The sequence below is a fragment of the Pteropus medius genome, unplaced genomic scaffold (assembly GCF_902729225.1).
Source record: "Pteropus medius unplaced genomic scaffold, Ma_sr-lr_union100, whole genome shotgun sequence".
NCBI lineage: Eukaryota > Metazoa > Chordata > Mammalia > Chiroptera > Pteropodidae > Pteropus > Pteropus medius.
This window is the reverse complement of record NW_024349800.1, coordinates 37823611-37837577: the sequence shown is the minus strand read 5'-3', so window position 1 is coordinate 37837577 and position 13967 is coordinate 37823611. Positions and strand designations below refer to the sequence as shown.

The 13967-nt window shown below is 36.4% G+C and overlaps 1 long non-coding RNA gene and 1 pseudogene across 2 annotated transcripts; both read right to left on the bottom strand.

The window, feature by feature from the left end:
• Nucleotides 1-365: 365 nt before the first annotated feature.
• LOC120622491 (uncharacterized) lies at nucleotides 366-484 on the bottom strand (annotated as a pseudogene).
• A 5183-nt stretch (nucleotides 485-5667) lies between these two features.
• LOC120621704 (uncharacterized) lies at nucleotides 5668-13521 on the bottom strand. Of its 2 annotated transcripts, none has more exons than XR_005658251.1 (3): nucleotides 12557-13521; nucleotides 12382-12463; nucleotides 5668-5873 (listed from the first exon to the last, which is right to left on the bottom strand). It is a non-coding gene; the product is annotated as an uncharacterized LOC120621704 (long non-coding RNA). The 2 variants fall into 2 exon arrangements; XR_005658252.1 differs by lacking the exon at nucleotides 5668-5873 and adding an exon at nucleotides 11929-12102.
• Nucleotides 13522-13967: the final 446 nt, after the last annotated feature.

Here is a 13967-nt window from a genome sequence, read left to right as displayed (position 1 = left end):
ATAGTTGTTCTATGTGGGTAGATGACTACTATGAAATAGTGTGAAAATTATATTTAATTTATTATGGGTGACCAATTGTGTTCCAAAATAATACAATGCTTTAAAAGATGGCTCTTTTCTTTTTCTATAGCCATTTACTATGTCAAACTTAACCTTATAATGATAAATACAAGAGAAATCTAAGTAGAGAATTTTCACAAGGTATCTTTTCTGTATCTTTTTTAAATGGTACTCTGAAAAGGATAATTTTCTTTTAATCTTTAGTGACTTATTGGATCTTTCCACTTCAAAGTCAATTAGCTTTTCTTTTAATTATTGTTTTAAAGAATTACAATTTTATGTACTATGTATCTAATTTTTTTTTAAGCCTACAGCACTCAGTATTCCTAGATGGTCTCCCATCCAAGTACTAACCAGGCCCAACCCTGCTTAGCTTCCCAGATCAGACGAGATCAGGCATGTTGAGGGGGGCATGGCCATAGACTGTATCTAATTTTTCTGAATGAACACATATTAAAGATTTATTAATTCATTAATAAAAGAACCAGTAAGATAGTAAAGCTTATTTAAAATTTATCTCTTTAGACTCATGGACATTGACTATAGACTAGTGGTTACCAGAGGTTAGGGGGTGGGGAAGGAGAGGAGTGGTAGACGTGGTAAAGGAGGTCAAATATAGGCGGGTAGAGGGAGGGCGAAGTGGGTAAAGGGGATCAAATATATGGTAGCTGAAGAAAACTGGACATTGGATAGTAAACACACAATAGAATATACAGATGTTAAATTATAATGTACACCTGAAATTATATAATTGTATTAACCAATGTTATGCCAGTAAACTTAATTTTTAAAAAGTTAAAAAAATAAATAAAATGTATCTCTTTAACTTTAAAAGCAGTTCTATTAGAACTGTGTCCATACCTCATACAAATAATTTGAAATAGCATTCTATTATTTTTTAAATGTTATATTTTAAAGGCATAATATTGGCCAAAGTAGAATCTAAAGAAAATGTAAAATATATTTAGATAAACTGTTAATTTAACATAGTAATGACTTGTCTTAAGTTATATTTAGAAGTGCTTTTTAGAATGCATTTTACATAATAAACTCAAAATGAAGGTGCACAAATATTACTTTCAAAACACAACCCAAAAGCAAAGCAATCTAAAATGTAGAGCAAAACTTCAGTTTGGACTTTATGTTTTGTAGTTGACTTGGCAACAAAATGTTCAAAGAAAGCATTATGCTTGGGAAGTTTACAAATCTGGAAATACCCCATTTTTACACAAGAAAAGAACTTAGAGGGTAAAACAGCATTTATTAAGCTTCTGGGCTATGCTAGGCATTCACACAATTATCTCAGAGTAATCCTTACTCTACAAAGTAGATATGATCTCCCTCTTACATAGCAGAAAATGAACCTCATATCAGTTAAATAGCTTGCTCAAGAAGTCCTCACTAGTGATTGCTGGAACCTATTTATTATTTTGTAAATTCACACTTTTCTCTCTTCCCTTCAGTGACTATCTTATTTGGAACCATATCAACTGGTGATTAGGTTAAATTTCAAAATCTCAGACTCTCAGAACAGGAACTTCTTTTTTTGTAAACAAGGGAAACTGAAAAATATCTTTGGAGTTACTTAACATTATTAAAACTGCTTCTACAACTGCCTACCTCTTTAAGAAGTCAATGTTATAAAGAAGAGAAGGGGGACAATTTTTGATTAAAACCATGTAAAGAGATTGATTAGGGTCAAAGACACGCTACCCCAAAATATAGAAAACTTTTTTCTTCCTATAGACTATAATAACCAAATGCAAAGTGTAAAACTATTGGATCCTGGTTAGGAAAAAGATATAAGAGATATTCTTGAGAAAATGTGGGAAGAATTAAATAAGAACTGGATATCGGATGACATTATTGAATTAATTATTGATTTTATTGGGTATTCTAATGGTATTATAGTTAAGAAACTTCCTTTTCTTAAGAATGCATACTGAAGTATTTAAGGGTTATCTGCAAGCTTTTAAAAATGATTCATCAATGATATAAAATATGTATAGATATTTTACTTCATCACTCATTGGAGAGCGATGAATAAATATGGTAAAATGATAACAGTTATTGGATCCAGGTGGAGAGTATACAGCTGTTTATTGTAATTTTCTTTCAGTTTCACTCCATGTATGAATATGTTCATAAAAAGTTTCGGGAAATAAAAACTTAGTCTGTAAGCATCGCTTAACTTCAGTTTTTTTTTAAAAGGACACTACAAATTATCTAAAATAAATAAATGAATTTCTATCAGCTGTCCTACAAATTCAAATCCATTTCATTAAAAAGTGAGTTTCATTCATTTGTTGAATATTTACCCAGTTGAGAACATTCCATTTGTGGGAGGCTGATCAAAAGTGATGAAGAAGACAAAGATCCAGTGTTTGGGATTAAGATTAGTGTATTAAGTATTAAGAAATTAGAATGAAAAATTAACAAGTACTGAGGAATTTAAGAGTAATGGGAGATCTCTGAGAACTGTAGTAAGTGGGATCTTTAGACTATCCTTTAAAAATGGGAAAGATTTGAACAGGAAGAATTGTAAAAATTATAGTTGAATGAATCAAAATGAGTGAAAACATGGAAACGGGGATGACTTTAGCATGTTTTATAAAACAAAGACATAAAACTGTCATTCTAAATTTCAAATCTCTAGGAGATAAGCAGTATTTCTTCACTGAGTTGGTATAATTCCAGACTGAAAGTAAGGCATGTGGCCAATGCAACTGTACTACTAGTAAAGGCATGATTTCCTTTAAGTTTTTTAAATACTGAAAATAGCTCTCAGGTTCCCATGGTTACTTTTGAGCACCATTAGAGGTGGAGAGACCTTAAATTGATAGGTACTAATTTAGGGGCTGGTAACTTTTATTGCTAGTGGGTATTAGATCTTTTAGGTGTGAAGAGATGATGGTCTAGACTACTATGGTAGAAAGTAACTAGTGGAAGCTAATAAAATAGTCCTGATGTAAAGGCTAATCTAGGCCCCTCTGTGAGGGGCTCCAGTTTATGAGGGAGATAAACAGACGATCTCTTTATATGTTGTACTTATTTAGGCAGGCCATGACCTCTCTGAAGTTATTCTTAAAAGAATGGTCCCTGGTTCGTATAAGTATCTCGGCCAATTTCAAATACACTCATTTCCACATAAAACTAAGGCCTACTTGAAATCTATTGAGTTATTGAGGGTTATGAAGTTCTGGTATTCATAAGCTAAAATTAGTGGTTTGCTAGAGTTTAGTGAGGACCGAGTTAGTGTTCTCCTAGGAAGACAGGATGCATGCAAAGCTGCTCCATGTGCATATATGGTTGGTAGAAAATCCCATAATTTTCAGGAAGGATGCTTTTATTATCAGTGCTTCATCAGTATGGTTTTAGATTGGTTATGGTTTTTAAGAGTTGCTATTTTTATATTCTGTACTCATTTAAGCTTTATCATTATCAGTTCGCTCTGGAGTTTCGATTAAGTTACAACATGCAGTAGTATATATTTGCATCAATAGCATTTTAGCGTGGAATTTTCCAATATTTAGATATTAGGATATGTATGCATTGCTCAAACAATAAATAAACCATATTAGAATTGCAAAAATAGATGCATACATAATCTCCACAAATTTTCCCATAGAGTGACACTTCACTTAAATCCAACTCTTTTTTTCCATTGGAAAATAAGAATGAGTAGATAGGAAAGCAAATATAGGGTGTGATTTTTCTAGAGTTTTCTCTCCTGCCTAAAGCTGTCATTGACAAAAATTATTTAAGACCAGTTGCTCTGTTCCAATTACCTGCTATTAATTAACGCCTGAGGCTTTTCTCTCTTTTTTTGGACCGAATTATACAGAGTAATAGTGGTCCAAATTATACAGGGTGAATTTGACAAATATTATGATCTATTAAAATTATCCCTCTGTTTACATTTCTTCAGTGGAATATAACATTGTTTATCTGAGAAGCAAGACACTAGTGACATCCAGACAACAGAATTCTCCTAAAAGGATTATTTTAATGATTAAGCATTTAAAAAACCAACCCATTGAAGTAATGTAAGAATTATTTACTATAGTAGTGTTTCGAAGTGACAATATGATCTACTTAGGATGCAAATGATGACAATTTTTCTGAGTAACAACTGTTGAAAAGTGTTAAATTGCAATTTTATGTCCAAACATATGTGTTACATGAATATTTATAATATATAAATATTATTTACTATATGCATATAATAGATAAAATGAGAGAATTCTTTCATTATGCATTTTAAGATACCTAAACTCTAGAAAATTCTCCTCTGGAATAGGTTAGGTCATAAAAATTTAGGATGAGTGATTGCTCACTGTTCTGTGTAATGAGTTTACAATTGTTTATACAGTTATAAGGATGGACCTTAAAAGATGCTGTTGATAGGTTGATTGCTCTAAAATGGGCAGCCCAGTGGTGTGTTTGGCTCATGCAACTTTTAAAAAATTAATCGAGTTAATTCTTAATATTGAAAAAGCTTGGAAATTTACATAAAAATCTAGATGTGAGGTTTCTTTGGGGAAAAAAAATGAATACTTTTTCCACACTGGGTCTATATTTACTATTGAGACAAAGTGGTGAATAAGTTATCCCTCTAGGTGGGTACCTGTTATTCTTTAACATTGATACTGAGGATTAATTGTCATTTAATATCATGCTAGCACTGTATGTTTTTCTATACTCACTTTCTTCACGCATTTATTTCCTAGCCTCTATAGGCATTCGTGTGTATGATATCTGAGTTAACTTACAGAGGCTTTGGGATATTTATGGATTGCCACCTGCAGTATTTTCATGTAGGCTTGGTCCCATATAAAAGTAGGAGGGGGTTCCAATTTCAGTTTGTTGCCCCTATACTTTTAAGAAAAATCCAACTAATGTTGATTTCTATTCAAGTACAATTCCATTTGTTAACTAATGATATTATGCTTATTTATTGCCTTAGTATTTCTCCAGCTATATTCTGTGGAAGGCCAGAAAATGGTGACTGGAAAATGAATGCCTCTTTGGTCAATTAAGCTTGGATAGCACTGAGTAGTAGAGTCCCTTCTTGAGGCTTAATGCACAGAAGCATATTGAAAGCTCTGAGAAGTCCTGAAGCAACTTTGTTTAATGATTTATTAAATAAACTTATTTGGCAGGGGAAGATTTTTTTTTCTCTAAAAAATTATTCTCTGAAAAATCTTTGCTCAGAAAATGCTTTATCCATCCATCCCTCCACCCATTCATCATATCAAATTCCTATTTTGTGCTACACTCTGTGAACATGACAGAGTTCACCACGACCAATATTTTTACTTTTTTCAGCCCCTCAATTCTCAAGAGGGCTATTTCAGGAAATTAGCTGCACTATTTTTTGTTTTGCCACTAATGGTAATTTTGTTAATGGAGAGAAAGGAAAAGAAATTGGAAGAAAACATTTCAAAACTGGCTAGATATGGAGAATGATAAAAAAGACCGAATGGAGAAATTGTGATGCCTTGACAGAAGCAATAAACTTGAGCAAGCTTTAGGGAAAACAAATCTGATTTGTGGCATAAATATCTATGCTTTTGGCTGCAAGTAATAGAAAATTCAACCAAAGAGACACAAATAGTAAGGAAAATTATTTCACTTAATGAGAAATTTAGGGGTAGGGTGGTTCCAGAGTTATGTAATTCAGTTGATTGACATCATCAATGATTAAGGTCCTTTCCAAATTTTCTTTTTTTCCTACACAGTGAGTTGGTCTTTGTCCTCAAGCTGCTCTTTAATGGTCACGAGATGGCTGCCGCAGCTCCAAGCATCACACCCTTAAAAATAACAGCTAAAATTTACTTTTGACAGGCCAGACACTGTTCTAAGCATGTTACATATATTAGTTCCTTTGCTCCTCACAAGAACCCCATGAGTTGGTTTTATCATCCCTATCTTACAAATATGAAAACTGAAGTACAAGGAAGTTAAGTAACTTTCTCAGTGTCATCTTGCTAGGGAATGGCATCATTGAGATACAACTGCAGGTAATCTGGCTCCAAGAAAGGAAGAGAGTACCTCTCTCACATTCCTTTATAAAAGTAAGGAGAACTCTTTAGATCCTGCATATTTCCCTTCAAGTATCACATGCATATTCCTAAACTAATCACCCAAAAGGGGAGATGAAATATCATGGATAGTTCAAACTAATCTAGATTAATCTCTGAGGCTAGAGAGTAACTAAACCTATCCCCCCATACATTAAGTAGGTGAGGTTCTATATCAGGACACAAGATCAAGGTGGGGAAGCTGCTGGGAAAGCAACCAACAGTGCCTAGTACAGACTGAAGTGCCATGGGACCTTAAAAGGGACAGATTCAGTAGGCATCTGAGGACACATCAAAGGATAGGGCTGGTGTTCCATACTTAGGGCTCTGATGTATGGAGTCATAAGAATGGGGTCCATTTCCAAGGAAGATGGTATAGAGATCAGAGGGCTAGAAACCAAACCTTAAGAAAATTGAGAAGAATGGTTGAAGCAATATAGTCAAAATCGTGAAAACTGTGTAAGCTGTGTGATAGGTACTTGTGGTTCATTATATAATTTTGCTGTCTATTTTTGTGTGGGTCTGAAAATTCCCCTACCTAATAAAAAAATTTAGAAAAACAACAAAATCAACCACAGAGCCTTTGGAAACTCTCACTGTGAAGGAGCTTTTAGTCCATGCTTTCCTAACCCCTCTGCAGCCTTGATCCTTAACCCTTGTCTAAAGTTCGAGCCCATGCCCATACTTTGAGTCAAGTTTGGGTACCAGGGAGGATGTAAGAGTTCCTAGATTGGCTTCTCACTGGTTCTATTTCCAGCCATTTCTGTTGCTGGTACATGCTAGCAGTTATGATGGGAATCTCTGGCTTCCTCTCCTGTCACCGTTTCTACTGGCTTCAGAGCTTGAATTTCTCAACCCTGATCTCCAATCTTTCTGTGGCCAGGTCCTGATAAGATACCTACCTCTAGACCAGTTATCTAACTGCTAGGATCTCTGCGATTTGCCAGAAACGTAAAGCCTTTATCTAAAGGATATTCAATTTGGGCCTTATAATGAAACCTTTAAACTAATAGCACTCAAGTCTTGCATGTCCCTTTTACCATGAATTTTTCACTTGAGAATATTCTTATAGTTATTTCCCTGAACACTTATTCTTAGAATAATCTACCTGTTGCTTTACTCCTAGTTTCATCTCCTGGATGTCTGCTTCATCCTGAAAGTCTGCTTAGATTCTTAAGATTAACACTCATGCCTAGCTTTAAAGCAAGAGAAAAAGAACTTTCAGACAAGTAAACAGGTAAGGAGTGGTTGCAGATATGGGAAAAAAAAAATAAGGGAAAAGTAGCACAATGTTTCTTTTAGGTTTTTGAAGTATGTGCAAACCACCATATTGCATAAGCAAATGGCAATGCTACTAAGAAGCAAAAGCTGAAGAGTTGGCAGAAATGTATAGTTTATTGTAAAAAGAAAACAAAACATAACAAAGAGAACGGATAACATAAATGAACTTGGGTGTAAATGCTAAACTGCTTACATAAATGGCTAATATTAGAGTTTTTCACAGCCAAGTATATTTAAACATTTTGTAGTTTTGCAGCATTTATATAGCTGGGCTCCAAGTGAAAAGTGTTACTAATACCACCCACTGTGTGGTAACCATAATCTCACTTTTCTCATGTGCATGATACACATTTAAAACACAGAGGAGCATCTGGGCTCTGAGACAGACCGTTTTGGCCTCCAAGGCTATGGGGATTGCATGCAGGATGGTGATAGCTTGATCAACTTCCTCTCTTAGGAGGAAGTGGGGTGGGGGGCCAGTCCAGGCTTGGCAGGGTAGCACGGAGGAAAGGGAAAACATCCAGTGAATTATTTGAGATTACCTAAATTCAATTCAGTGAATACTTATTGAGCATCTACTGTGTACGATGCACAACAAAAGAAATAATATCCTTGCTGAACTGAAGATTACTGTCTCAGCAGGGGTTATTAACTCCCCATACCTGTTTGTTTGTTTCGAAGGATCCCTTTGGCAAATCCTGGGGATTCCTTCTTAGAATGTTTTTAAATATATAAAATGAAGTCCATAAGATCTCAAAGGAAACTAATTATATTGAAATAGTCATCAAACTTAAAACAAAACAAGCACATTTGTGATATAGTAATATACATACTTCCTTATTGAATACTTCAACAAGATCTAGTGGTGAGTCTAATAATTCCTGTAATTTCAAAATAGTGTTGAGTGTATATGATATTTCGAGAGATCTGCAATAACTTTAATGTGATATAAAAATATCAGTAATGCCTGTTGGTGTAATGTCACAAGTGCTGCTAATGTTACTGTGGTTTGTTGTCTACATTCATAAAAAGAATGCTAAATTTCAGTTAGAGGTTTGTAAAAATGAATGTGTAATTTCTTTCCCCATCCAAGTTCATAAATTTATGAATTCAATCCCCTTGGACTTTGTGGACCCCTGGTTAAGAACTTCTCATCCTATGTGTGTGCATGTGTGCCATGTGTGCTTTGTGTGTACACATCTGCTCATATACATATCCTTCAGAGCAGGTAAAATTTTAGAACAATAAATTACCTAAACAATTAAAAGATGAGGCAAAATAAAATACGTGTTCTAGAATTGGAGCAGCAAAGCACTATTGGGGCTCAGTAGGGAAAGGAAATCAGAAAAGGCTTAAAAAGAGTAAAGGGGAGGAAAAGAAAGTTAAAGTAAGAAAGGTAGGCATCCTACCTTCTGAGTCATCCTTTTCTTCCCATCCTCCCCTTCCCCAGCTCATTAATCTGAATAAAGCCAGCTTATGTTTGGAGCTAGCCTTAAGTGGAGTATGACTTAGAATGGTTCTCAAAGAGTTTGGTCTCAAGATCCCTTTGCCCTCTTACAAACTGAGTACCCAACGAGCTTCTGTTTATGTGGGTTATATCTATCAACATTTATTGTACTAGAAATTCAAATTAATAAATTTAAAACTATTAATTCATTTTTTAAAAAGCCTTATGCATCACATAAATAGCCTTCTTTTGGTGAAACAACTATATTTTCTAAAACAATAACAAAAATATTAGTGAGGAAGAAGACAATGTCTCATATTTTTGCAAATCTCTTTAATCTCTGGCTTAATAGAGCAGTTGGAAGCTGTATCTGCTTTTGCATTCAGTGTGTTGCGATAGACTTATTATATAGTCTCTGGAAAGCTCCACTGTATTCTTGTGAAAGAATGAGAGTGAAATAGGCAAGTAAAGTCTTAGTATCATTGTGAAAATGGTTTTGACCTTGTGTACCCTCAGGGGCCCTCAGACCATACAAGTGAGAATTGTTGATTTAGATTTCTTCTAATATTTTTCTTCTTTGCTTTATGATTTAAATTTTCTTTAACTATAGAAAAAGATGAATTCTATAACTTGAAATAAATAGTATAAAAATGTGTGTGCCGGATAGCTCTTGCTGTCCCTCCAGATGTCCAGCTGTTCCTTCTCCTTTCTCCATCCTATTCTGTGACCTGTATGAATAATATCAAAAGGCTCCAGTTCGGTTTGGCCAATGAGTAGCACCAGCAGGAGATCAAAGAGAGGAAAGAGAGTGAGGTTGGAGTATTTATTCCCTAGTTGAAGAGGGCTCCCTATGTCCCTCCTGCCTTCAACTTGGATATCTTATCTGAAGCTTCAGTAACCATACTGCAATCCTGGGGCAACAACATAATTGTAGAAACACTGACCTTGATATCACTGTTTGCCTCCAAACTTCTTATATGAAAAAAATGCCACCCCATGCCCTCCAGTTATTTAAGCCACTGTTAAGGTTTTCTGTTAAGTGTAGCCCGACGTATTTCTAACTTATATAATATAGTTTTTAAAAGAACATTCTTCCCATCACAATGATAAGAATTTTAAACAATATTTTAATATTGAAATAAGTATTAAAAAATGGAGCAGAGGGCAAAATTCTTATGAATTTTTAAGATAATTTTTAGCATGTGTGGCCCGATTCTTGCTAAATCCCCAGACACCTTGGGATAAAAGGGCCTCAGTGCTAAGGAGTTGTCCTCTGGAAATGTTTGAGAAGCACTTTTAAGAGAAACTGTGTTGTAGTTTCATGAAAGTCACTGTTGGTCATTTCTAAGAAAGTAGTATGATCAGTAAAAGGGAAAACTTGTTTCCTACTCTGTTCATGACACTTCTGATACCAAGTGTGTGGCTTGTTTTCTTTCCATTAAACAATTCTGATACTACCTGGAGTTAGTGCAGTCCCTACAGGTGAGTCCCACAAGACTGCCCCCCACTTCAGAGGCTAATCGTAAGTCCCAGGTTATGACCTGTACTTCTGACCAACCCGGTATAAATCAAGGGGTCCCACAACGCCCCCTCCAGTTTGACAGTTTGCTAGAACAGCTCAAGGAACTCAGAGAAGCACTTTACTTACTATTACCAGTTTATCATAAAAGATACAACTTACTATTACCAGTTTATTATAAAAGATATAAAAGGAACAGCTAAATGGAAGATATACATAGGGCAAGATATGGAGGGGCTTGGAGCTTTTATGCCCTCTCTGGGCTCATCAACCATCCAGCATTCAATGTGTTCTCTAAGTCAGGAGCTCTCCAAAACCAGTTTAGGGATTTAATGGAGGCTTCCTTTTATGGTTGATTAAATCGTTAGCAATTGATTTCATTTCCAGCCCTCCCCAGAAGTCGGGGATGGGGCTGAAAGTTCAAACCCTCTCATTACATGGTTGAGTACTCTGGCACCTAGCCCCAGTCCTCCAGGAGTTACCTCATTAGCATAAATTCAGGTATGGTTCAAAGGGGTTTATTATGAATAGCAAAAAATGCTGCTCTCACCCCTATCACTCAAGAAACTACAAGGGTTTGGGGAGCTCTGTGCCAGGAACCAAGGATGAAAACTAAATATAAACTTATTATTATTTCACAATACCACAGTTAATTAATTTTAAAGGCAGCATGCCTATCATCTACCATAGTACCTGATGCAGTGAATTTTTAATATTCGTAGACTGGAACTGGTGATTTTTTTTTCCAATGAAGAAAACAGGCTTATTAGTGGAACATTTCCAGTGGTTAAGAAGGGAGTGGATCAATCTATTCAAATCAGACTACTAGAAGTTTGACATTGAAACTCCTTGTCAGAGAACACAGTGATCTACATATAACAGGCACATCAATATTCTGACTGAATAAATGAAATTTCTCCTATGTGACATATAAAGATTCGAATTCAACCGTGGCAGGCACTGTATTAGATGCTATTATATACCACATCCCATTTAACTTTTGCAATAATTGTGTGCAGTAGGCAGCACTGGATTACTAGTGACTTACTGTGGGTTTAGTGTACCAGCAAAACTAGGGTGCCCAAATTTGGAGGAAACTAATATCTGATGTCTTATTTAAAAAAGAACATCAAAGTACTATTTGCATTACTAAGACCATCTAAAGCTCTTCTGGCTCTGGAAGATGTCATGATTCCTGTTTTATAGAAGAACAAACTAAGGTTTGGAGAGCTTAGTTACTAGCTGAAGTCACACAGCTAGTTAGTAGCAGAGCTCACTGTGATGCTAGTCAATGTTTATTAAACACTATATATTTATGATGGCACCTACCAACTTTCCTTTTAAAGTTATGAATTTTGTTGGGCCTTCTTCAATGTTTTAATGTGTAATTAAATAAAGCATACAACAAAGTTAATCTAAACATCTGTTTTAATTCCTATTGTATTCTTAGCACCTAGAACAGTATTCAGTATACTTTATTTTTAGCTATTGAAAGAAAAAGTGATGTGCAATCATCAGTCTACTTACATGATCGTGCATTCGTTTTGGGGTCAACCAAGGGAAAGTGAAAAGGAAATCAAGCAGACCAAGATAGCTTCTCTGATGCTCTTCTGAGGCTGCTTGGATTCTCCAGACAAGGGTCACTAGATGTCTCTACTTTCATGATCTTTAAGTTCCTATTTTGGAAGCTGGGATCCCAGACTTCCCTCCTCCTATATAAAGTGTGTCAGGCAAAGCAGTGTGATTTAAGAAAATGTATTCTGTTAAGTCATTTAAGAAATATTTCCTGAGAACTGTATGATCCCATAATCATAATAAATGGGACAAGGGACAGACAAAATCCAAACGGGCCTACTTATTTTTCTTTTTCCTTCCAACATTCAGTAGTGGGGACACTGAATTTTAGGATTACCTATGCTATAGGGTATCAATCATTGGTGTGCACAAAAACCACCTGGGGAATTATTTTAAAATTCACTTAAGTCTTATACCTTGAGTCCCCGATATTATAGTTGTTACTGGACCCAGGACTTCACTCCAGGTAATTTTGATGCTGGTGGTCCAGTCACCATGCTTATAAAAAAAAAAAAAACCCTACTATAATTACAGAAACTTAGGTGGATCAAAAAAATCTGAATTGTAATCAAGTATTTCTGTCATCCTCACCATAGCCTGGGCAATTGTTCTATTCCTGAATTTGTCCTCCGCAAAACATCCACAGTCCTAAGCTGAATGGCACTCTCTTGGGCCTTAGTTTAAATTGTCTTCCCAAACCAGTTTACACAAAAGAATGAATAAGGTTCAAATCCACTTTTGGAGCATAAAAAAAAAAGTATCCTAAGCTATTAGAATGCCTTCATTATACTTCAGTTTTATATCTTTTGGGGTTGTGTGGAATTACCCTGTAAGTATCTTTTAGTCTAATTCTGCTGCTGGAGAATCATGTCCAGTTCCTTCATCTGCCTATTGGATCACTCATTCTAGACTCATCCTGTGTCTATGTGGAGCTTTCCTCGGTAAGCCTATCCACAGGTATCTTTTGTGTCATCACCATCCCTTGCACGGTTCAATTATATCATCTTGATTGGGATTGCCTATCATCTTGTATTGGGATTGCCTAATTTATTTTTGTATCTCTAGCTCTACGTACAGGGCCTGGCAAATAACAGATGCTGAATAACTGGAATGAACGAATCAATGTCAAAGAGTAGGCTGAAAGTTTTTAAAATCAATGTTGGCTGAGAAACAAAACACGGAAATGGCAAGGGCTAAATGCCAGGCAGTGCAGGCCTAGAATAAAAATTACCACTAACTGCACAGAATCCTCCTGAAGGGATTAGTTTTCTCATTTTCTCACATCGCTTTTTGGCCACTCCTGACACCCCAATTTCCCCGCTAACTCAATTCTTTTCCCTTTCTGAGGACAGGTCAGGCAGGTATCCCAGCTCAGCTGCTCTGATTGGTCCGCGATGATTTCATTGTTAAGGCACATCCGGGCTTTTCCCCTCCCCGCAATTCGTCCATCAGAGCCCTGCCTTCTTAATCTCCCTCTCTCGCGTGCGCCCCACCCGCTGGTTGAGGCCAAACAACCGCCTCTCCCCAGACCGCTTCGCGCCCTCCCCTGCACCATCCCTTCCAGTCTCTGCGCCCAAGAGAGGCGTTTATAGCTTCCAATGAGGGCTTAGCAAGCTTTGTTAGCCAATCAGCAGCCAACCCCCCGCAATTCCGGGTGGGACTAGGCATCCACACTTATAACTGGACAGCCCGTTGGCCCCTTTATGACGCTTGTTTTACGCAAGGCTTAAAGGTCAAAATTAGAGGGGCACGGTCCTTCTAAAACGGGAAGGATCCACACAGACTCTCTGGGTTTGACCGTTTTCGAAGACTAGCCAATCGCTTTTCGGATACTTCCCCGCCTTTTGCCCGTTCATTTAAAAAAAGCCGGTGTGACGGACCTGGAAATTGGTCCAGTGACGGACGCAGAGAGGAAGCCAATGACTGAGAGTTCGGGCCACCCTTTGGACCAATAAGAAGAGAGAATTGCTAGAGCTCGGGCTTCGCGAGGCGGAGCGTAGGT